The sequence below is a fragment of the Triticum aestivum genome, chromosome 7D (genome assembly GCF_018294505.1).
Source record: "Triticum aestivum cultivar Chinese Spring chromosome 7D, IWGSC CS RefSeq v2.1, whole genome shotgun sequence".
Classification (NCBI taxonomy): Eukaryota; Viridiplantae; Streptophyta; class Magnoliopsida; order Poales; family Poaceae; genus Triticum; species Triticum aestivum.
Window position 1 is genome coordinate 89,126,631 of NC_057814.1, and position 25,179 is coordinate 89,151,809.

Below are 25,179 nucleotides of genomic sequence, written 5' to 3' on the forward strand. Positions count from 1 at the left end.
GGTCCTACTGGCGCCCGGTGAGGATGGAGGAGGCGCCCGGCCCGATCGGTGGCGCGCATGGCCATCTCCACTACCTTGGACGTGGCGGCAGTAGCGCGGCTCCTTCTTGCTCACCATGACGGCGGTCGACAAGATGGAAGCCGAGCTGGTGCGCCAGGACTGGTCCGATAGGCTGTGTTCGCCACTTCAAATGTCCTGCCAGATTGGTCCTCAACACCCCGACCTCGTGTTGGCCTTGATCGAGGACCGGACCCGAACCACCGCCCAGATGTCCGCCCCACGTCGGGACTGGATCAGTGACCAACTCTTCAAAATAGGGTTGTCCTAGTCCAAGCGTCGCATGTGCCCTCGGCAAGAGAATGGCCAAGGGCGGATGAGCTGGGGCTACGTCCGTGGCCAACCATCGCCACCAGGACGATGCGGTCGAGTGCCCGCGCCAGGCAACGGAGGCAGCCGACTGGCTGCGCCGCGAGCGCCATGCGGCGGCCAATCAGTTCTGCCACGACCCTTTGTGCCCTTCCGCTGCTGGAAGGACCACGACTCTGATGGCAACGACGACGGTCGACGGAGGTGTCACCAGCCAAGGAAGCCATGCAAACGAGGTCAGTGTCTGATACCTCACTTAGTTTAGTTTAGGTTTAGTTTAATTTTCATCTGGTTTTGGTGAACGTTGTTAAGTTGTGTCCTTTTGGTTGTAAATATTTTAAAATTTAGCAATTATTGTCTGGTTAGCATGAATTTCATCTTTTTTTTTGTTCAATTTTGGTTTGAATGGGGAGGACAGTTGGTCATGCGGGTGGATGGCCATGGTCGACGGCGGGCGGGCGGGAGGGAGTATACGCGCGGCAGTTGGGCGTACGTGCGCGACCGCCTGCGTTTTGCTCGGGTGTGGCTGGTGATGCAAAGTTGCATCACCAAATGCCCTATTTTACATGTGAAGCAAATATGGAGTAAATTTTGCATCTACATCATATGTTGGAGCATCATTTTTGGGTCTTGGTGATGTAAATTTTGATTATTTATACACGCACATCATCGGTTGGAGATGCTCTTAGCCAGTACAAAATGATGGAACAAGATACAGAGGAGTCTTCCTACACAACAGTTGTCTGCCGGTCCCTTCCATGCTGACGTCTTCTATATTCATGTCTTTGGGCAACTCCCAGTCAAATGAATGCAGCAAACTGGCAAGCGTGAACTCCACAATGGTGGATACCATGGGGATAGCAGGGCAGATCCGTCGCCCGGCGGCAAACGGAAGGAGCTCATAGTGTGACCCATAAAAATCAGTGTCGACGCCGTCAAACCTCTCCGGGTAGAACTCCTCTGGTTTGTCCCTTGAGTTTAGAGAGGTCGTCGACTTGCACTAGTCTCTGTTTGCCGCCGACCAAACTCCTTAGCTCTGCCTGTGCCTTCTTCATCGCCGTCGGATTCTTGATGAGCTCAGACATAGCCCACAACAATGTCACCGAGCTCGTCGCGGTGCCACCGATAAATGCATCCTGATTTTTAAAAAAGCATATGAAACCACATTAATTAGGATTCGTACTTAAAAAGTATTCCCTCCGTTTCAAAATAAATGTCACTGATTTAGTACAAAATTGATACAAAGTTGTATGAAATCAACGGCACTTATCTTAGGAGGGAGGAAGTATAAGAAAATATATATGCAGTTGAGAAGCTACAGAGAAGACCAAGCTAGTTTAGTTAGTACCCCTAGAAGAGCCTTGACGTGGTCCTTTGTGACTTTGCCTTCGTCCTTCCAAAGACTGATCAACACATCCACAAGGTCATCTTTCTCGGGCTTCACCCTCCCAGGATCCATATGTTGGCTGATCACCATCTCCAAGTAGGAGTCTATCTCAAGGAATGTCCTGAGGTACCGCCTCTCCAGCCCGACGAGCTTGTCGAACCACCGGCTCATGGGCGACGCCGGGAAGAAGTCCTGCGCGGAGAAGGCGTAGAGGGCCACCGTGGCCTCGCTGAACACCCGCTGGAACTTGGCGTACTTCATGAGCTTGGCACCTTTCATGCTCCCGAACGCCACCGTGCCGATGAAGCTGTCAATGAGCGTGAAGAGGATCTCGTTGAGGTTGACGGGCTCCGTCATCGGTGAGAGGGATTGGATCAGCTCGCTGACCTGAGCTTCTAGTGCGTGAGAGAAGGTGTGGACGCGTTTGCTCCCCACGAGCTCTGAGACGAACAGCTTGCGCAATTCGCGCCAGCTCGCGTTGTACGGCGAGAAGGCGATGTCTTGTTGGCCGAAGGTCATCAATCTCGCACCTGGAATTCAATACTACTAGATTTAGGATTTCGGTTTCTGTTTCAGAAAAATTTCAACACCAACCGAAATTACCGAAATTCAGTAAATTTCAGTTTAAATTTCGGCCAAAAGGCCAAAATATTCACTTGTTTTCAATTTAAAAAATTGAATTTTTTAAAATTAATTTTCAAAATATTTGAATTCCTGTGTACTTTGAAATTACTGAAATATATTGGCCGGAAGTAAATACTTGAGAGTCTAACGAAATTACTGAAATTCGATGAATTTCGTCAAATCTCACGGAAAGTGAAAGGGAAATGTTTTAAATCACCCGGCTAATCTTTCGCGTCGCATAAACCGCCTCCTCCGTTGGCCACGCGTCCCATGGGACCACCCATGTACCTATCCTCTCCACCACTCCAATCTTATCTTGTCGCCCTTTCTTCTTCTCAGCAGACCGAAGGCTCATTTTTCCTTTCTTTTCTCTCATATCACAGCACCGCCGCACGGTTGCTGCCATGCACAAGGCCGCACCGCCAAGCACCACCGCTGCTGACGCGATGCGGCTGGCGGCCATGTTGAGACACAGCACATCGACGTTGTGATGAAACACTCTCGACGCAGCATCCGTCGATGTTTGCCGACGGCGGGCGGAGCTGCTGCTGCTATCAGGGGCGTCGCTGCGCCGTGATGGCTGTCGTTCGACGACGAGCCGTTGCTGCGAGGCGGGTGATGGTGCGCATGGTGTGGGCGGCGACGCGAGATCCCGCAGGGCTGCGTGGTAGCAGCCACCGGAGCTGCAGACGACGACGGTGTCGCGAGGCGGTCGCCACTCAGCGCACATGCTGCATCGGGGAGGCTGAGGAGAGGAGTTGCGCAACATCGGGCCGCCGGCGCTCTGCTGTGCTTCAAGCAAGTGGCGGGATGCTGCAGTTGGGGGCTCGTCGGATTTTCTATGAAGCATCGCTGGGGACCGCCGGTGTTGTAGTTCAACATCGCCAGGAGTGCCGGAGTTGCAATGAAGCATCATCCGGCCACCGGTGTTGTGACGCGACATCACCGGAGAGCGCCGGAGTTGCAATGAAACATCGTCCGGCCGACGGTGTTGTGATGCAACATCGCCGGGGAGCGCCGGAGTTGTAATGAAGCATCGCCGATAGCCGCCGGAGTTGCAATGACGCGCTGCGGGGGCCGTTGAAGCTCACTTGGGTTGCAATGAAGCGTTGTCGGCGATCACAGCGCCGCCAGGCGCCGACGGTGCTGCCGTGGAGCTGCTGCCATGGATGGTGCAAGCGGCCGCCGGCAACCCCGCTCGCCGGAGTTGTGACTGACGTCTGTTATGGAGCGGTTTTTTGTCTACGCTGCAAAAGATGCTGCGGGTGGAGACAAGCATGATGCGATGTGTGGGCTTAAACTGACGGGCTTGATTAAGCATATCGAACGGCAGATAAGGCGGATGATAACTGCAAGTTATCATCCGGTTTATGGGTAGCAGCCGCCAAAGTGAAAACCACTTGTACTCGGAAAGAGGTGAACAATATGAAAAGGAGTATGGTAGCCGGCGAAAGGACTTGCCTGGCGAGGGGGGCCGGCTGCAGCAATGGACATCATGCGTCTTGAGCACCTCTTTGGTCGCCTCCGGCGACGAAAGCACGACGGTCGTGACGCCGCCGAGCTGCAGGTGGATGACGGGGCCTAGGCTGCGGGCCAGCCTCTGCAGCGACCGGTGGGGATCGTGCACCATGAGGTGCAGATGCCCTATGATGGGTAGCCGCATGGGGCTCGGGGGAAGACGGATGGGGTTCTTGTTGCCCACAGCTTGCAGGTACAAGAAGATTACCGTAGGAGCTATGATTAGTAGTGGTACTGACCACATGAGGACATGCTTGAGTTCTGGAGAGGGGCTCAGAAGATCAGGCGCCATTGTTGCTGCTGTGCTCTTGGAGAAGCCAACGGGGCACAGTAGGCAGCTGGATATACAGTTATATAGTATATACACACACGGGGAGATGGGGAGAGTGTGCGTCTTCACTGATTGGGCTGTGCAGTGCAGATGAGTGTTTGAGATGGCTATGGAGGGTTGACATGTCGCATGTCGCGATCACGATTGTGTTGTCATACTCATTTTTCTGTTAGCAAAAACTTTGTCAACCCCAGCTTTCGCGGTTGCTTCCCTCGCTCACGTACAAGAAAATAGGGATCTCGCATATCCTCCCATGTCGCTCCCGTGGGCGATGGGGAGGGCGCTCCCGCCGCCACCGCCAGCACCCTCCTCTCCCTCACTCCTGGTAAAGTTTCTCTGTAGGTCGAGCTACATGGAACCTCTTATCTTCAGCCCTCCAACATTGCTTTGAGATTCGTACTCTCCAACTAACTTACAACAAGAAGATTTCTCTTTTTGTTTCTCTCAAATGAAATAACATATAGACTTCAAACTTTCCAGATCAAACAAACTTTACAACTTCAATGTGTGAAAAAACTTTCAGATTTTTTGGACCGACATAAATATACAAAATGAGATTTTTCTTGATTAAAAAATATATTTTTTAGCATTTAAAATGCATGAAATAAATCTGAAAGGTTTTTCCCACATAGTAATTAGAATGTTTTGTTGTCCTGCAAAGTTTGAAGTTTATACGTTGTCGTGGAATTGTCACGGCAGATGTCCTCGAGTTAGGACTTAGTCGTGGAGCCATCACAACTAGGAAGCTTGAAGGGGTTATGCGGGACAAGGAACACGAGGGTTTATACTGGTTCGGCCCCTTACGGTGAAGGTAAAAGCCTACGTCCAGTTTGAGGTGGTATTGATTAGGGTTACGATCACCAGGGAGCTAAACAGCTATGCCCGGCTCTCAATGAGATTGTTCTTGTCCCTAAACCGCTACCGGGTCGTCCCTTTATATAGGGAGGCCGACGCCCAGCATCTCTTAGAGTCCCGGCCGGCTCATAAGAGTGTCCGGCTCGGACTCTCAACTATACTTGCCTTACACTACAAGTTCTATCATAATAATGATTGTAACTACGGGCCTTAAGCCATATCCGGGTCTTAGCCCATCTCCGGCCCATCGTCTTCAAGCTTAGCTCCGGGCTTCTGGCAACGACCATATGAGTAACCCGGCCCCTCCTGGCGGGTGACTCTAAGGTCTATATCCTCAACATTAGGCCCCAGATTGATTTGAGCCGGCTCATGTCAATCTTCAACTCTGCCGACAGAAAAAATCGCCGACTTACCATTCATGGGAAGGTCATAACCCGGCGTGACATCATCCTCTGGACTCCGGATAATCCGCCGTGACGTCATCTTCCATTAAGCCCGTTTTTTACTCCACTAGATCCGCAACGGATCTTTGCTTTTACTGTCATTCCGAAAATCGAGGCGTCGTGGGGGGGAGATAACCACGCCGTGGTCTCCTTGAATCTCGCGCCCACTTATGACCTTGCCTTATAAATAGGCCGGCCCGACGGGCTCTCCTCACACTCCTTTCTTCCTCCTCGCGCCGCTGCCTTTCTCACTGAGCTCGCACTCCGCCGCTGTCGTCTCGCCTCCGGTCTTCGTCAACCTTGGCCGCTGCATCACCCTGACTCGGACCAGATAAACGGCGGCGACTCCCGCACCTCTTCAGCTCCGGTTAGTTCTCACTACCCCGTAGAGTAGATCTGCAGTAGGGTTCATCCACGTTCTTCGTGTTCGTCACCATTGCCCACAAGTTCGGTAGTTCTCCTAGTTACTGCTCCTGCTTGATCTTAGGCCTGCATAGAACTAGTGCGGTAGTTGTTTTAAGATCCATTTCACATGCAAGTAGCCTTCCTTGTACTGCATAAGAACCTTGTTCGAACCCAAGAACTCCCTCACTTCGGTTTCTAGGTCTAGAATTTTTTTTCCTTTGCCCGACCATTTTGATCCAGAAAAGTTACTGCAATATGTGAAACCTGTTTTACCACACTTAGTAAAAACTGCAACCATTGAATCTTGGCGGCTTATAATTCCAGTTTAAAGAAACCACGCGCCATAGAATCCTCCGGCTTTAAAGAAAACCATGCTTCGTAGAATCCTCCGGCTTAACTGTGGTAAGGCCGTAGATAACCAACTTACTCTGAATGCCCCTGTGGCTTAAATAACCCACTGTACCAGAGTATATATCATTAGTCCCCTTCATAAGCCGCCACCTTAGTTTTGAACTGTAGATCTCCGGCTTATAATTAACCCGGACATTTTTCCTTTTTGTCATAGACCGCCAACTTTCACCATGCCTCCCAAGGCTCCCATCACTTGCAACTGGATGAGGTCCAACGTCACCAATGAGACCCTAGCCAATTTTGTTAAGTCCGGATATTTGCCTAAGAAGGAAATCATGTCCTACCGTGCTCCTGACCCGTCAGAAGAGAGACCACAGCCAAAGGACGGGGAGGTAGTGATTTTCGCAAATCATATGAGCCGGGGCTTCGCACCGCCCGGCTCAAAGTTTTTCAGGGACGTGCTCAACTTCTTCGACTTGCGGCCTCAAGATATAGGACCCAACTCCGTATCCAACATCTGCAATTTTCAAGTCTTCTGCGAGGTTTACCTAGGAGAAGAACCTAGCCTGCTGCTCTTCAGAGAACTTTTTTACTTAAACCGCCAGAATGAGTGTGCCAACGGGCCAAGTCTGGAGCTAGGTGGCATTTCCATCCAGCGGCGTAGGGACTGTCTGTTCCCTTATGCAGAGCCGCCGAGCCACCCCAAGGACTGGAACATGACTTGGTTCTACTGCCAAGATACGTCCCCGGCTGACGAAAGCCCACTGCCCGGCTTTCGCCCAACACGTCTAGAGCCGACTCACCCACTGTCGGACAAGCTGACTCCAGCGGAGCGCCAGCCTCTGCTTCCTACTATCAACAAAATCAAAGCCCTCCTGGGCAACGGTCTGAACGGAATCGACCTGGTCCGGGTCTGGATCTCATGGCGGGTGATCCCATTGAGCCGCCGCCCCGGCTTAATGTGTGAGTACACCGGGCGAAAGGATGACCCTCAGAGGCACAGTCGCAATGATCTTCCAGAAGACGTTGCAGAGGAGGAGACCAAGGCTCTTTTAAACGAGAGCCTGGCAGACTGCGGAAGGACCAGGTTAGCCCCCTTCTGCAAGACCAATCCAGCCCCAGCGGTAAGCCGCTGACTTTAACTTTTTATCTTCGTCTGCATATAACCTTCATCTGAACCGTTTTAAGAATTCATCATTGTATTTTTCAGGCTGATGATAAGTTCTGGCGGGTCAAATATGACCATGAGGCGGCCAAGAAAGCCAGGAAGGCGAAGAAAGCCGCCAAGAAAGCCGCCCCTCGCAAAAAAGGAAGTAGGCCTACTGCGTCGGAGCTGATGCAATTAAGCGAGAGCTCCGAGTCAGAGGTAACTCCTGAGCATTTAAGTCCTTACTATATTCACTGTTTGTTGCTATCCGCCTTATCAATACTTGCTCATTGACAGGATGACACCGGCGCAAGTAACCCGGTGGTTGAAGAGGTAATGTCACTTTCCTCCGACTCGGAGCCCTTGCCACAGCTGAAAGTCCGAAGGGTAACCCGGAAAGTAAGCTTTTCACATCCTTTAGCTCATCAAGACCCTCAATTTCTTTTGAAGCGACAGGTTCACGAAAGCCGGCGTCACACCCGGACCAACAAGGACACCGACCTCTCCGCCGGGTTACCCGACGCAACAAGGAAGCGCCGAACTGAGGTTATTTCCCACTTGTACCCTTTTCACCCGTTGGCAGGTGTTATCCGTCAGCCACTCAACTCTTCTGACTCCAATTATCAGGAGACCTCCCCCTCTTCGGGTGATTCCATGCAGTCAAATCTGCCGGCTTTCAAGACCGCGCCCGGGTAACAACAATCATCTCATGTTGTTCTGATCTTTACTCATATGCTTTGTACTAACCTTTGTTGTTCTTTCAGTGCCCAAGCAAAGCTCACCAAGAGGGTGAAGAAAACCAAGTCGGCCGGAGTGCCGGATTTGCCTGAGCCGGCGGTGACAGTCCAAGAACCGCCAGCTGCCTCCGCCCCCGAAGCCACCACTCCAATGGACACGGCGCCTGAAGCCACCGCCCCAACTACCAAGGCAACGACCGAAGCTTCGGTTAACCCGGAGGCCTCCGGCTCAGCTCCACCAGCAGACGACCCGGACGTGGTAATCACCCGGACGGAGTATGTTGAGCTGGGGAGACCGACCGTGTTGGCCAAGTGCTCCGCTAAGGGGGAGTTACTACAGCCCCACCGGGCGAATCTGGACCTCTCCAACTACAGCAACCTGAGCATTGGAGAGCTCGTCTCTGGCTACATCAGCCAAGTACACAAGAGCCGGGTCGCCGAGGTCGCCATGGTAAACCAGATCTAGCAAAAATCTGAGGTATCCTTCTGCTATCTTCTTACTCACTGCATAGTTACCTTTGCCATGCTAGCCCCCAAGTCGACGACTTATGATTTGAATATGTTGTAGACTTAGGTTCCGGCTTACTCAATTGAGTCGGCTGTATGTAGATAGATACATTCAATATGCATTAGCCCCCAAGTGCCAAGTGTCTTTGCTTGGAAAACGCTTGGGACTTATATAATGACTGTTAATAACCCGGAAATTTATGCAGGCTGTTAGCAAGAAGCTAGAGGCGGACTTGCGGATCTCAAGAGCCGGCTGAAGATGCAGGAGATGGAGACCCGGAAGGCAAACGCCAAGTTTGTATCCAGCATCGCCACTCAAGAAAAGTTGAAGACCGAGTTTGATGCTGAGAGAAAAGCCTGGGCCGAAGAGAAGGCCGCACTGGTGACCCGGGCGGAACAGGCGGAGAAGGCTCTCTCTGAGAAGACCGCCGAGCTCTCCGGCCTAAAGCGCCAGGTTTCCCAAATGGTGGCCGCCATCTTCGGTAAGTCGCCTCACCGGCTTTCACCAATGTTAGAATGTTTATATCTCATGATTCATCCTTGCCGCCGACTTACCTGATTCTGTTAAACAGGTCCCAGAAGTGCCAATCTCAACCAGAGCGTGGTCACCAAGCTAAAGGCCGTGTATACCCTGGTGGAGCAGCTCTACACCGGGTCACAGCGTGCCTTAGCTGTGGTGGCCCTATCCAACGAGGTGCCGACTCATCTGGCCGAAGTCCTGCGCCGGCTCGCCGTTCTGCCTCAGCGGATCCAAGAGCTGCGACGGGCCTCTGCGAGAGCCGGAGCAATCGCCGCGCTGAGCCGGGCAAAGGCATTCCTGCCGGAGCTAGACCCGGCAGACATCGCCCTGGGTTATCCAAGCCTGAAGGAAGACGGCTCAGCTTTCGATCAGAAGGATTTCGCAGCCTGCGTGAAGGCCGTACGCCCGGTGGCCACCCTTATCGGGAACGATACAGATCTGACCAAGTACCAGCCGGGCTACGATGCGGAGAATCAGAGGATTCCAACCCCTCGCTATGAAGCTCTCAACTTGACCCCGCCGGCTCGTCAGCACACTTTCGCCCCAGAGATTGACCCGGCCGGGTTAATTGACGAAGAAGCCCAATTCGAAGCTCTCAGCGGCATCGACTGGAAGTCATCAACCTTCGAGGTCTTGGGATCAGCCGGAGGAGAAGATAGGAACGAGCCGGAGACTTCAACTCAGCGGGCATCATAATTTGGCTGGCGGTTTACCAAACAATGTTCCACCTTTTTAGACTTGATGAGTTTTTGTAATAGAGTAGGTGCAACAGTTCATCTCTGCCGTGCCATCGTGCACGTATTGAATGCGAAAAGTCCTTTGAAGTTGTCTCTTTTGATGTTTCTCCGGGTCAGAATCACCCCTTTGTTTTGCTCAACCTCAAAGAGATACCTTTAAGTATCCTGCATGGAAAGGCAAACCACAAGTCTCAAGGCGGCTTGTCGCCCTGAGAATCAGGTGTGTTGGATAGATAACCCGGAATATGAATAAAAAAAGACTGGTCCTCAACTATATCCTTAACACAACCGTAATAACACACTTAGCGGCTTGTAAGCATACTTCCGGTTTAGATAACCCGGGTAATAAGTTTGGTATCTTAACTCCGATTTACCTGTCGAATGACACCCATGGCGTTCAACTAACACTGTAAACCAAAGTTAAGCCGGCAAAGTGAGACCCGGCCGTACACATCTTTGACATAATCAGAGTAAACTTGTGATAAAGCAGAAGAACTTAGGGGCTTCCGGTTCGAATACGACCAGAGACCCGGCCCAAAGGGGTTAAGCTAAGATTCGGATACGATCATATAGCCCCCAGTGGGTGTGGCGATGCCAATCAAGAGGGTATCGACAGCTATGTTCTCTTTGGTTCGAATACGACCCATGTTTGAACAGGAAGCCCCCAAGTGACTTTAAGAATTGTTTAACGACGCTGATTCGAATACGATCCACGTCGGTTCTCAGAGGGGTTAAACTATGATTCAAATATGACCAAAGGCAACCTCCCAATGAGCTCGGCACTTTGCCAATCAAATGGGTATCGACAGCTATGTTCTCTTTGGTTCGAATACGACCCATGTTTGAACAGGAAGCCCCCAAGTGACCTTACTGTTTATGGCTAGATTCGAATATGACCATAAGCCAGATCCTCCTTTAAGTCATCATGTAATCTTGTAATAAAAACAACACGTGCATATTTGGAGGAGAAAAAAGGACAGAGGTCCTGCTTTATTTCTTATCATAATATATACACGGCTGAGAGAAATATGTACACCACGAGAGCCGGTGGCTCAGGTGTAGTAAGGCCGAAGCTGAGCTATGTTCCACGGCCGACGGGTCTCCTCCTCTGACTTACATGAATCTTTGTGCTCCCGAATGTCAATGAGGTAATATGACCCGTTGTGCAAGTTCTTGCTGATCACAAAGGGCCCTTCCCAAGGTGGGGATAGTTTGTGTGCATCTGTTTGATCCTGGATGAGCCGGAGCACAAGGTCGCCTTCCTGGAAGACCCGGGATTTGACCCGGCGGCTATGATAACGGCGCAGGTCTTGTTGGTAAATCGCTGACCGGGCTGCTGCCACATCACGCTGTTCGTCCAACAAGTCGAGAGCATCTTGGCGCGCCTGTTCATTATCCGTCTCAACATAAGCCGCCACGCGAGGTGAGTCGTGACGGATGTCGCTGGGGAGGACTGCTTCTGCTCCATAAACCATGAAGAAAGGCGTGAAGCCTGTAGACCTGTTAGGAGTAGTGTTGATGCTCCATAAGACGGAGGGCAACTCCTCCACCCAACAACCCGGCGTCTGTTGCAAAGGGACCAAAAGCCGGGGCTTGATGTCCTTCAGAATCTCCTGATTGGCTCTCTCAGCTTGACCATTGGATTGAGGATGAGCCATTGAGGAAACATCAAGTCGGATATGCTCTCGTTGACAAAATTCTTCCATGGCACCTTTGGAGAGATTGGTGCCATTGTCAGTTATAATGCTGTGGGTAAAACCAAAGCGGAAAATCACCTTTTTCATAAATTGAACCGCCGTGGCTGCATCGCACTTGCTAACTGGCTCAGCTTCCACCCACTTTGTGAACTTATCAACTGCCACCAAGAGGTGGGTCTTCTTATCCTTGGACCTTTTAAAAGGTCCAACCATATCAAGCCCCGAGACCGCGAAGGGCCAAGTGATTGGGATCATCCTCAGCTCCTGAGCCGGCACATGAGCCCGTCGTGAGAACCTCTGGCAACCATCACATTTACTGACCAAGTCCTCTGCATCAGCATGAGCCGTCAACCAATAAAAACCATGACGGAAAGCCTTGGCCACAAGGGATTTTGAGCCGGCATGATGGCCACAATCCCCTTCATGGATCTCACGCAAGATCTCTTAACCTTCCTCAGGGGAGACACAACGCTGGAATGCCCCTGTAACACTGCGATGATGCAACTCGCCATTGATAACGATCATTGACTTAGCCCGCCAGGTTATCTGCCTGGCCAAAGTTTCATCCTCAGGCAACTCACCCCGGGTCATGTAAGCCAGATATGGCATTGTCCAGTCTGGTATGATATGGAGGGCCGCCACCAGTCGTGCCTCCGGGTCAGGGACAGCCAAGTCTTCCTCCGTAGGCAACTTAACCGAAGGGCTATACAGGACGTCCAGGAAAGTGTTAGGCGGCACCGGCTTTCGCTGAGAGCCTAGCCGGCTTAAAGCATCAGCCGCCTCGTTCTTCCTGCGATCAATGTGCTCTACTTGGTAGCCCTGAAAGTGCCCAGCAATGGCATCAACCTCGCGGCGATAAGCCGCCATTAGAGGGTCCTTAGAGTCCCACTTGCCTGATACTTGTTGAGCCACCAAGTCTGAGTCACCGAAGCACCTTACCCGGCTCAAGCTCATCTCCTTAGCCATCCGAAGACCGTGGAGCAAGGCCTCGTACTCAGCCGCGTTGTTAGTGCAAGGAAACATCAACTGTAGCACATAATGGAACTTGTCACCTTTAGGGGAAACCAATACAACGCCAGCCGCCGAGCCCTCCAACTGCCTGGACCCATCAAAGTGAATAGTCCAATATGTGTTATCCGGCTTTTGCTCGGGCACTTGTGACTCTGTCCAGTCGTTGATGAAATCCACCAAGGCCTGAGATTTAACAGCAGTGCGTGGCACATATCTGAGACCATGAGGTCCAAGTTCTATAGCCCACTTAGCAATTCTCCCTGTGGCCTCTCTGTTTTGAATGATATCACCAAGAGGGGCAGAACTGACCACAGTGATGGGATGACCCTGAAAATAATGCTTAAGTTTCCGGCTTGCCATGAACACACCATACACCAGCTTCTGCCAATGCGGGTACCGCTGCTTGGACTCAATGAGTACTTCGCTGACATAATAAACCGGCCGCTGAACCGGATGCTCCTTACCCTCCTCCTTGCGCTCCACCACAATAGCCACACTGACGGCTCGTGCGTTTGCCGCCACGTACAGTAGTAAGGGCTCCTTGTCAACCGGAGCAGCAAGGACTGGGGGCTCTGCCAGCTGCTTCTTCAAATCCTCAAAAGCGGTATTAGCTGCATCATTCCAGACGAAGTTATCAGTTTTCTTCATCAACTGATATAAGGGCATGGCCTTCTCACCCAAACGGCTTATAAACCGGCTTAAAGCAGCGATGCGACCCGCCAAGCGCTGAACGTCATTTATACACGCCAGCTTAGCCAGGGAGGTGATGGCCTTGATCTTCTCCGGGTTAGCCTCAATGCCTCTGTCAGAAACCAAGAAGCCCAAGAGTTTGCCTGCAGGAACACCAAAAACACACTTGGCCGGGTTAAGCATCATCTTATAGACCCGGAGATTATCAAAGGTTTCCCTTAAATCATCTATCAGGGTTTCCTCTTTTATGGATTTAACCACAATATCGTCCACGTAAGCGTGAACATTACGCCCAATCTGTTTATGAAGACAGTTCTGTACACAACGCTGGTAAGTCGCCTGTGCACACTTGAGTCCAAAGGGCATAGACACATAGCAGAAGGCTCCAAAGGGAGTGATGAACGCCGTCTTCTCCTGGTCCTTAACTGCCATCTTAATCTGATGATAACCGGAATAAGCATCCAAGAAACTTAAACGTGCACAACCTACCGTAGCATCAATGATTTGATCAATACGGGGGAGGGCAAAAGGATCAGCCGGACACGCCTTGTTCAAGTCCGTGTAGTCCACACACATCCGCCAGGTGCCGTTCTTCTTAAGTACGAGCACCGGGTTAGCCAACCAATCTGGGTGAAAGACTTCAACGATAAACCCGGCCGCCAAGAGCCGGGCTACTTCTTCACCAATAGCTTTCCGCCTCTCTTCATTAAACCGCCGGAGGAACTGTCTGACCGGCTTAAATTTCGGATCAATATTGAGAGTATGCTCAGCGAGTTCTCTAGGTACACCTGGCATGTCAGAGGGTTTCCATGCGAAGATGTCCCTATTCTCATGGATGAACTCGATGAGCGCGCTTTCCTATTTTGGATCCAGATTGGCACTGATGCTAAACTGCTGAGATGAATCTCCTGGAACAAAATCAACAAGCTTAGTTTCATCAGCCGACTTAAATTTCATCGCCGGCTCATTCTCCGTGGTCGGCTTTTTCAGAGAGGTCATATCTGTTGGGTCAACATTGTCCTTATAAAACTTCAACTCCTCTGTAGCACAAACAGATTCTGCATAAGCCGCATCGCCTTCCTCACACTCCAGAGCCACTTTCCGGCTGCCGTGAACCGTAATGGTCCCATTGTGACCCGGCATCTTGAGCTGTAAGTACACATAACACGGCCGTGCCATGAACTTGGCGTAAGCCGGCCGTCCAAATATAGCATGGTATGGACTTCTTATCTTGACCACCTCAAAGGTTAATTTCTCCACCCTGTAGTTGTTCTCATCACCAAAAGCCACTTCCAATTCGATCTTGCCGACTGGATAAGCCGACTTACCAGGTACCACACCATGGAAGATAGTGTTTGACTGGCTGAGGTTCTTATCCACCAACCCCATACGGCGAAAAGTCTCATAATAGAGGATGTTGATGCTGCTGCCTCCATCCATGAGCACCTTTGTGAACTTATACCCTCCCACTTGAGGAGCCACCACTAAGGCCAAGTGGCCCGGGTTATCCACCCGGGGAGGGTGATCCTCCCTACTCCACACTATAGGCTGCTCAGACCACCGCAAGTAGCGTGGGACTGCCGGCTCAACAGCATTCACAGCCCTCTTGTGAAGCTTCTGATCCCGCTTGCACAAACTAGTGGTAAACACATGATACTGTCCACCGCTGAGCTGCTTTGGATTGGTCTGATAACCCCCCTGGTGCTGTTGATGACCCTGGCCAGACTGTTGATTAAAGCCCCCTTGACCGTTCTGAGGACCAGAATTTGAGCCGCCCCCCGGGCCATGAAAACCGCCGGCGCCTGAGCCGCCGGCACCTGAGCCGCCGCCCGGGCCATTGTAGTTTTTAAAGGCCTTCATGATTGCACAATCCTTCCACAGATGAGTCGCTGGCTTCTCTCTAGAGCCGTGCCTCGGACAAGGCTCATTCAACAGCTGCTCCAGTGAAGGTCCTGACCCGCCGCCTCGGGGAGGGGGCCTCCCCTTGCGTCGCTGGTTATTGCCTTGTGCGCTGGCATTGGTCACAAACTCTAGGCTGCCATCTGCCTTGCGCTTGCCTCCTCCTTGGTTCCCCGGGTTAAACTAAGGACCCTTGCCATTGCCGTTCTTCTTTCCCTTCCCTGTCCTTTCATCATCTGAAGGGGGATCCTTGGTACCATCAGAATCGGCGTACTTGACAAGAGCTACCATTAGTGTACCCATATCACTGCAGTCGCGCTTAAGCCGCCCGAGTTTCATCTTCAGGGGCACAAAACGACAATTCTGCTCCAGCATTAAAACCGCTGAGCCGGCATCCATCTTGTCTGACGAGTGTATGATCTCCTTAACCCGGTGAACCCAATGTGTCGTGGACTCACCCTCCTGCTGCTTACAGTTAGTCAAATCCACAATTGACATAGACTGCCTATAGGTATCTTTGAAGTTTTGGATGAACCGGGCTTTCAGCTCAGCCCAAGACCCAATGGAATTCGGTGGTAGCCCTTTCAACCAAGTGCGGGCAGTTCCATCTAACATCATGGTGAAATACTTGGTCATGGCCGCCTCACTGACCTCCAGTATCTCCATAGCCATCTCATAACTCTCGATCCAAGCTGCGGGTTGTAAGTCAGCTGTGTAGTTAGGCACCTTCCTAGGGCCCTTGAAGTCCTTAGGTAGACGTTCATTCCGGATAGCTGGCACCAAACAAGGGACACCCCCGGTCCTGGTAGGGATACCCACATCAATGGAAGTCGTCGGATAAGCCGGGGGGGTCTGGTAAGCCGTCAATTGAGGTACTTGCTCCGCCTCTTGCCGCGCTTGGTCCGCTGCGTAAAAGGCTCCATTATGAGCCGGGCCATGGCCAGGAGGCGGGTCATGGCGTCGGACGTTACTTGAGCCGGTTGCTGAGACCATGTGCCGGCTGTAACTCGGGCTCTGGCCTGGACGAGGGGTCGAGTGGATCCTGTCCCGGCTGTAGGAGTACGCCTCTTGCTGCGCCAGTGCTGTCTGAAGGAGTTCCCTGACCCGGCGGGTTTCAATAGCCGTCGGAGAGTCGCCGTCAACTGGGAGAGCCGCCAGCCGGGCTGCCGCAGCGACCATGTTCTCCAGCGGGTTATTATAATGACCCGGGGGTATTGGCACATACTGAGGCGGGGCAGGGGGCACCTGGGGAGGCCCCATCACTCGTGGCTGAATAAGGGGTCCAGACCCGGGCGCTATGACCCCTGGCGGGTTACTAGACCCTGCACCTGGCGTGTTGAAGAGGTTGCGTGGATCGTAAACCGGAGGGAGTCGAGATTGGGCCTTTTGATGCCTTCTTCTCATGACCTCATTGGCCGCGTTCTGATCCATCGTAAGCTGGAAGGACTGCGCCTGGATCAGCTGAGTTTGGGCATCCAGAGCCGCCCGCTCCGCAGCCAGCCTGATCCCTTCTGCTGCAAGATCCTCTTTAGCTTTCCTTAGATCCAATTTTAACTGTGCCACCTCCGCATCATGCTGAGCTTGATCTGCCGGGTCAACCGTGGCGGTTAGCAGGGCCGTCATCTTGTCCGTGAGATCCATCAGCACCTGAGACGGAGAAGGCACCGGGTTTCCCATTCCAGCAGCGGGGTTCTGAACAGGCTGCGCACCAGCCATAAATACTCCAACCTGACTTGGCGGCTCAAACGGGTCCGGAATACTGTCACCATCGGAACAGCCCATGAGCCAGCCATCTTGAAGTTGATACAACGAGTTTGACTCATCGGTGGCCGACTCGCCGTCAGAGCCGGCGGCCGCCTCATCACCAGACCCAGACGGATCAGTGGGTCCTCCATGGATGCATCCCACAAAAGCGTGCCTTAAGGCAGGCCGGGCCCGGGCGGGTCATGCGCGCTGAGCCGTTTCGATGAGATCGGCGCAGAGATCCGGCTCAGGGCCCGGCTCACCAATCTTGCCGATGAAAACATGAATTCCGCCGAAGGGGACCCGGTACCCTTACTCAATTGAGCCGGCGTCGGGGCCCCAGTTTGCATCGTCGATGTAGAGATTGCCGCGATGACTCTTGGTCATCCGGCCCACAACGTATCCCTTGAGCCCTTCGAAGCTGCCTTTCAAGAACTCAAATCCACCGTGCGCTGGCCCCACGGTGGGCGCCAACTGTCGTGGAATTGTCACGGCAGATGTCCTCGAGCTAGGACTTAGTCGTGGAGCCATCGCAACTAGGAAGCTTGAAGGGGTTATGCGGGACAAGGAACACGAGGGTTTATACTGGTTCGGCCCCTTACGGTGAAGGTAAAAGCCTACGTCCAGTTTGAGGTGGTATTGATTAGGGTTACGATCACCAGGGAGCTAAACAGCTATGCCCGGCTCTTAATGAGATTGTTCTTGTCCCTAAACCGCTGCCGGGTCGTCCCTTTATATAGGGAGGCCGACGCCCAGCAGCCCTTAGAGTCCCGGCCGGCTCATAAGAGTGTCCGGCTCGGACTCTCAACTATACTTGCCTTACACTACAAGTTCTACCATAATAATGATTGTAACTACGAGCCTTAAGCCATATCCGGGTCTTAGCCCATCTCCGGCCCATCGTCTTCAAGCTTAGGTCCGGGCTTCTGGCAACGACCATATGAGTAACCCGGCCCCTCCTGGCGGGTGACTCTAAGGTCTATATCCTCAACATACGTTGTTTCGTTTGAGAGAAACAAAAATGACAAATGTTTCTGCACGGATCCTGATGCAAAAATGGATGGCTAAGATAAGGGGTACCACGTAGCTCGAGCTACACAAAACCGCACTCCTCACTCCTCCCTAGCTGCCTCCAGAGGACACGGCTGGGCAAAGCCTGGCCGACATCAGCGGCGGCGGGGCGTTTTGCCTTCTCGCGCAGGCTCTCCGCCACGGGGCAGCGCGGCTAGGCCGGGACACCGCGATGGCGAGGGTCGCCGTGGTGCGGCGGCGGATCCCCATGGCAGCGGCGCTCGGGATCAGCGGCGCACGGCAGCCTTCGAGGTGGCAGATCGTGCAAGCGAGGAGGGGGGGGGGAGGGGGTGGATCGGGAATCGCCCCGATCTGTCGTCCGTCTTCAGCCGACGGCATGTGCTGTGGACAGCGTGGGCTGGTGTCCTCCGCCGTGGCGGCGATGGCATCGACGTGGTCGAGGCAGCGGTGTGGTGGCGGTCCTAGTGCTCTTATCACATCATGGCAACGATCTGCATGATCGGTCATCCTCGATCTGGCCGTCAACAAGTTCCGGAACTACCGTCGGAGATCTTGCCCAAGGATATCCGGATCGGATAGAATTTGGTTGTGCACGTCCATATCAGCCTACGCAACTCCAGGAGAGCGTGGCGCGAAGCTCTACTGTTTGTTGACATCATGGGACATGTCGGTATCTCGATTTTCATGACGTAGATAACGATGAAGGAAGTCATGGTGGCTAAGATCGGAGGATCAGTAAGGCGGAGGAGGCCTTGGGGCTGATGGAGTCAGCCAGGTGTTTGACACCTCTTGGCCACCAAAAGTCTTCATGTGGACTCATTCCTGTGCATGTGGCTGCTACATTCTTCATGTGGCGCTTCTAGTCGTGGGTCCAACCAATGAATACCACTGGCACCTCTACTATATGGTTGATAGAAAGGAATTGGTACTTCCTATACGCAAAGAAGCAAAGACCGGGTCCCTAATCTTGACATTCAAAGCACCATCGATACTTCGATAGAGATGTGCAGCTGCCACCGTGTGCAGCTGCGCATTTTCCATTGAGGGTATCTGACTTATTTCAATCTAAGATGCGACAATACTACATTGCAGCCTTTTTTTTTCTTTTGTATGAATACTTCTTCCCATGCACCTTTGATCATCAGTATGAATTGAGTTAATTTCTCTCACATTCAATTTATGACATGAACTTTGATTTATGTTTTTGTATATAAATGATTGTTTTTATGCAGCTATACATGCTATGAAGGACAGACCACTGTAGGATAGTTTCTCCCATGTAATTATATCTCTGCCCTTTTACTTTATGGTACCTCATTTAAATTTTGCTAATCCAGAATAGGTAACTCCAAAAATATACAACTATCTGACATGGCTAAATAATGCTCCCTCCGTCTCAAAATAGCTCTAGTACAAAGTTGTTCTAAGCTTGAGACACTTATTTTGGAACGGAGGGAATATATTATTTAATAAATTTGCCAGCCAAACAAAGCTAGTACACCATCCAGCCTATTTTGTATGCACTTTACTATATCAACTACTCCCTTCATTTTACAATGTAGTGCCTATAGATTTTTTGAAAAGTCAAACTTTACAAACTTTGACCAAGTCTGTAAAGAAAAACATATACATCTAGAATACCAAATACATATCATTAGCCTCTTTTCTAAAAGAAGATACACCATAAAGACATATCTTCATATTATATAAAATTGGTATTGTGAATATAAATAGGTTTATCTATGAATTTGGTCAAAATTTGTAAAGTTTGACTTTTCAAAATGTCTTATATGCACTATATTATGGAATGGAGGGAGAACTATTAATTGTGCTAAGTGGAATCATTGATCGTTGGAAAACATGTCTATGTACGAACTAGGTGAATGAACATAATTCCATCTTTTTCCAACCTTTTCCTACAATTTCTTGCACCTGTTAAAAAAATGTTGAGATTTATTATTTCTAATTATTAGCATCAATACTCTAATTCATATAGCCATCTTGAGTCTTGATTTTCCGACATATCGTCATACACTGAGTAGCAGAGACACAAGGAATAGAAAGTCAAGTAGGTTTAGATAGATCCAGATCCCCTTCTGTGTAGATTGTGACTTGAGGCCTCAAGATGCTAGCTATACCAATAGATGATGAGCATCATTGTCATTAGAGTTGTGAATCGAGTGCACAATAACATCCATCAATTCATTGTTAAATTAAATCCATCCCAGTATTCATATAAGCTGTCATCTCAGACTTGATCAATCAACTCATCTAAGCCCTAAGACATGCATACCCGATGCATTTACCCATTCATTTCTCTAATATACGCTTCTTTATCTAACTTGAGCAAGCATAAATCCATCCATCCATTTTTTTTATCTATACCACACACATCCATGCATTCTAGGGTTAGAAAATGGGGAAACTCACCTTGGGGAAGAGGAAGAGGCGGCAACAGTGGTGAAAAGCTGTTAGCTTCCAATGCTAACCTAGGCAACATTTTAGAAGTGTAATTTTCAAAGTTTCCTCCATACTACAGTTGTAAGCTACAATCTGAAGAACCTAGTTATATTATTGAAGATGCATGCATCAGCAACATGTGCAACAATAGACTTTTACAAGCTGCATTAGAAAGCAAAAGCACATTATTGCAAACGAACAAGTTGGAGGGTGTTTTATAGTTTAAACTTTATGTTCAGATTACATATGTGCTAGAGTTGACAAAGCAATTTAACAGATTATTAAGTCATAAAGACAGTATTTTCACTAGTGAAAACATGCATGTGACAACTTATTTTTTTTCATATTCTAAATACTAAAGGGAAGAGCGAGAAATACTGCTATCTCCATTAGAAAATACAAGATGTGGTTTTATAGTCTAAATTCATGCTTTAGCCAGTATAAACACATGGAACAAGATACAGAGGAGTTTTCCTACAGAAAACCTGTCTGCCAGTCCCTTCCATGCTTACGTCTTCTTTCCTCACGCCGTCCGGCAACTCCCAGTCGAACGAATGCAGCAAGCTAGCAAGCGTGAACTCCACGATGGTGGCACCCATGGGGATAGCAGGGCAGATCCGCCGCCCGGCGCCAAATGGAAGGAGCTCATAATGCGATCCATAGAAATCAGTGTCGATGCCTTCAAACCTCTCCGGGTAAAACTCCTCAGGTCTGTCCCAGCAGGCAGGGTCCCTACCCATAGCCCACACATTCACAAAGATCCTTGTCTTCGAGGGAATGTCGTACCCGAGGACCTTCACATGGTCCATGGTCTCCCTAGGGACGAGCAGCGGCGCCGGCGGGTGTAGTCGTAGTGTTTCTTTGACGACCATCTTCAGGTAGTTGAGTTTACAGAGGTCGTCGACCTGCACCAGTCTCTGTTTGACACGAACCAAACTCCTTATCTCTGCCTGTGCCTTCTTCATCACCGCCGGGTTCTTGATTAGCTCAGAGATAGCCCACAACAATGTCACCGAGCTCGTCGTCGTGCCACCGATAAATGCATCCTGATTAAAAGTATATGGAACCACAATATGATTTACTTAAAAAATTATAGGAGAACTTATATGCAGTGTTAGCTTCAGAGAAGAACAGGTTTAGTACCATTAGAAGAGCCTTGAGGTGGTCCTTTGTGACCTTCCCTTGCCGCTTCCATAGACTGATCAACACATCCACAAGGTCATCTTTGTCGGGCTTCACCCTCCCAGGATCCATATGCTGGCTAAGCACCATTTCGAAGTATGAGTCCAGCTCTAGGAATATCCTCTGGTACCGTGCCTCCAGCCCCACAAGCTTGTCGAACCACCGGCTCATCGGCAAGGTCGGGAAGAAATCCTGCGCAGAAAAGGCGGAGAGGGCGACCATGGCCTCGCTGAACACCTGCTGGAACTTGGCATACTTCATGAGCTTGGCGCCGTTCATGCTCCCGAACGCCACCCTGCCGATGAAGCCGTCAATGAGCGTGAAGAGGGTCTCGTTGAGGTTGACGGCCTCCGTAGGCGGAGACCGTAGTGAGAGTGACTGGATCAGCTCGCCGACCTGAGCTTCTAGTGCGTAAGCGAAGGACTGGACGCGCTTGCTGCTTACGAGCTCTGAGACGAACAGCTTACGCCTCTCACGCCAGCTCGCGTTGTACGGCGAGAACGCGATGTCTTGTTGGCCATAAGTAATCAATTTTGCACCTGAAATATTCAAAAAGGTGATGATATTCCCTTCCAGCACAAACAACATTGAGTTAGTATGCAACTTTCTTTACGTACCAATATATTCTCAGACAATTGTTGATGTTTACAGATTCTTTATTATTTTCTAAATGTTTCAAAGAAAAACGACTTGCAGACCGGGGTTGGGGGGTGAAAGAACTTGCCTGGTGATGAGGGTCGGCTGCAGCAATGGACATCGTGCGTCTTGAGCACCTCCTTGGCAGCCTCCGGCGACGAAACCACGATGGCCGCGATGCCACCGAGCTGCAGGTGGATGACCGGCCCAGGCTGCGAGCCAGCCTCTACAGTGAGCGGTGGGGCTCGTGCACCATCAGGTGCAGATGCCCTATGATTAGCAGCCTCAGGGGACTCGGAGGAAGACGGATGGTGTTCTTCTTCTTGCCAACAGCTTGCATGTACAAGAAGATCACTGTGGGAGCTATGATGAGTATTGGTACTGACCACAGGAGGGCATGCTTGAGTTCTGGAGAGGGGTTAAGAAAAGGAGCCATTGTTGTTGTGCTATTTGGAGAAGACAGTGTAGGCAGCTGGATATCTACACACAGAGAGATTGGGAGAAAATGGCACCTGATTGATTGGGCTATGTAGTCCAGGTGAATTATTGAGGTGCCTGTGGAAAGTTGGCATGTCGCGATCACCATGGGGCTCAGCCAACGCAGAAACTTATCTGCAGCATCTTTCTGTCTCGATCACGCTTAACACACGTTGGACTTTGAGAAACAGCGCACGTGCACAAAATATTACTCAATTTGGTAATCGTTTGTATGGACAAAGACAAGTAAATAATTCAGAGCAGATAGAACACTCGACTCGCTAGATAGCTAGACGGGTTAACTCTTGGAAGGGAACTCATGGGTTACCACTAGTGCTCAGAGGACTGCAAGTGTAGTACTAATTGACAACACTGGCAACTGACCCCTCTCAGTTCCTACCGCTGGTTGAAGATACAAGTATCAAGAGCACAGTTTTAAAAGAGGGTAAAAATCCGGCCTTTCACTGATTCGTTGTCAGAGTCGATAATATGATAGTCTGTCGTGTTAGGATAAGTTGTATAGGGAGAGGAAAGTAGTTTAAATTGTACTCTGTCTTCTATCCCTTCTTCTGTTCCAACTCCTTTAACCTTGATCGATCCGTTCTCGTTACGATCGATCGTTCCTTGTAAGCCACGGCAATGTTTCTATATAATGCAATGCGGCCCAGACGAAGGGTTCTACGCTTCCCACAATACCTTACATGTCGAATATAAACATGCTACTCCAAGAGCACAGCAACAAGGGCATGTTTGGAATTGTGTACGCCGAAACCAACATTCTAGGTTTTGAAAAACAAAATTGTGAACTTTGAGAAGAAACAATCAGGCTTATATGAATTGGAGAGCTCTTGAGTTGAAACTTAGGCTCTGTTTCGATGTATGAATTGGAGAGCTCTGTACTGAATTGGGCTGGAATATGATTCACGGTGAAAACTAAAAATGGGTCTAAATACGAATTTTGTTGTTTGGTTGTTCACAGCATTGGCTCAGGGAACCTTGGTAAGGCTTCAATTCCAACTCATGTTTGGATGACAAACTTTGAAATTGCATTGGTTTAAAAAAAAACATACCCCTTTCTGTTTCTATAATCATCTCTACCAACAGACTTGCCTGACTGATAGAAGACGAACATTGACTTTAGGAGAGGTGCTGGTCCAACTTCCAAATGTAGCTGCTTGTGTCAACCAACCGACTCATCTGTATCTCCAGTTGCTACCAGTCCATGTAAAACAGCCCCTGGATACACATGTGTGCACTCTGCATCACTAAACATCTTCACCGAATGCAGTGTTCTCGAGCCACCGAAAAGAGCCCAGCACTCCTTCACTCCATGGCGGCAAGGCAGGCTCCATGTGCGACCAGCTAGCCGACTGTACATGAACGCCTTCTGTAAAGCATTCAGTCCTATGCCACTGGATACAAGAGACCGATACATACATGTCTGCAGCTCGAAACCAGCCGGCTGTACACGGCTACACGCATGCCTGCTGTCAAGCATGCCGTCGAGCTGAGCTGAGCTGAGCATCGTCTCCCAAAGCACTAACGGCCAAGATTTGGCATTGATTCCTCGAGTGCTTCAGTAAGCTTCTCCGCTGCTGGGCTGGGCCTTTGATCGAACACAAGCAGCGCCCAGAAGTGCTGCTCCATCTGTCCGGCATTTCGTCGAACATCTGCCCCTCGCTACCAGGACCAGCGACCGCTGCGCAAGGAAGAGTGGGTGCCGGTTCGCCGCTGGCGTCCCCCTCCGTCACGCCGCATGGTGGCGGCCAGGGAGAGCGTCGCGGGTGGAGATGCAGAGGCCGCGGTGGAGGCGGTGCAGGGCGCTCCCGTGTGCAGCTTCAACGCGGCGGGAGAGATGGAGGGGGCGGGGAGATTGACGTCCGGCAGTGGAGGGGACGCGCGGCCGTCGGTGGTGTCAGACCGCGGCAATTCTAGCGACAGTTTCGGTCCTGTCAGGTGGCCGCATCGTCCTCGGCTTGCGCCGCGGATCTCGCCTCATCCGTTGTTTCTTTACGGAAGAGGGGCAGCGAGACGAATTCAGTGGATTCAAACAGCTGGACTGGACCACACCAATCCCAATTCACGTTTCCGAGCCCAAATACAAACATTCAAACGCAGCTTTATGTAAATTTTCGTAAAATAATACCAAGCCTATAAAAACGTCTTACATTTTGAGACGAAGATTTTCCGAACTGCACAAAATGAGAAAATAAAAATGATACCAAGCTTTTGATTCAAGATATGTGTGTGTCGTTTCTTAAAACTCACAGATACTCTCTTTCCTACAAGACACTTATTTTGGGACGGAGGAAGTATTAGATGTTTTAATTTTTTTCGATTCGAATATATATACTCATTTTAGTTTGTATGTAGTCCATATTGAAATATCCAGAACATTTATATTTGTGAAAGGAGGGATTATTT

At 50.5% G+C, this 25,179-nt stretch overlaps 1 pseudogene; it reads right to left on the reverse strand.

Annotated features, from left to right (window-relative positions):
• Positions 1–308: 308 nt before the first annotated feature.
• Positions 309–24,798, reverse strand: LOC123169695 (uncharacterized; annotated as a pseudogene).
• Between the last annotated feature and the right edge of the window lie 381 nt (positions 24,799–25,179).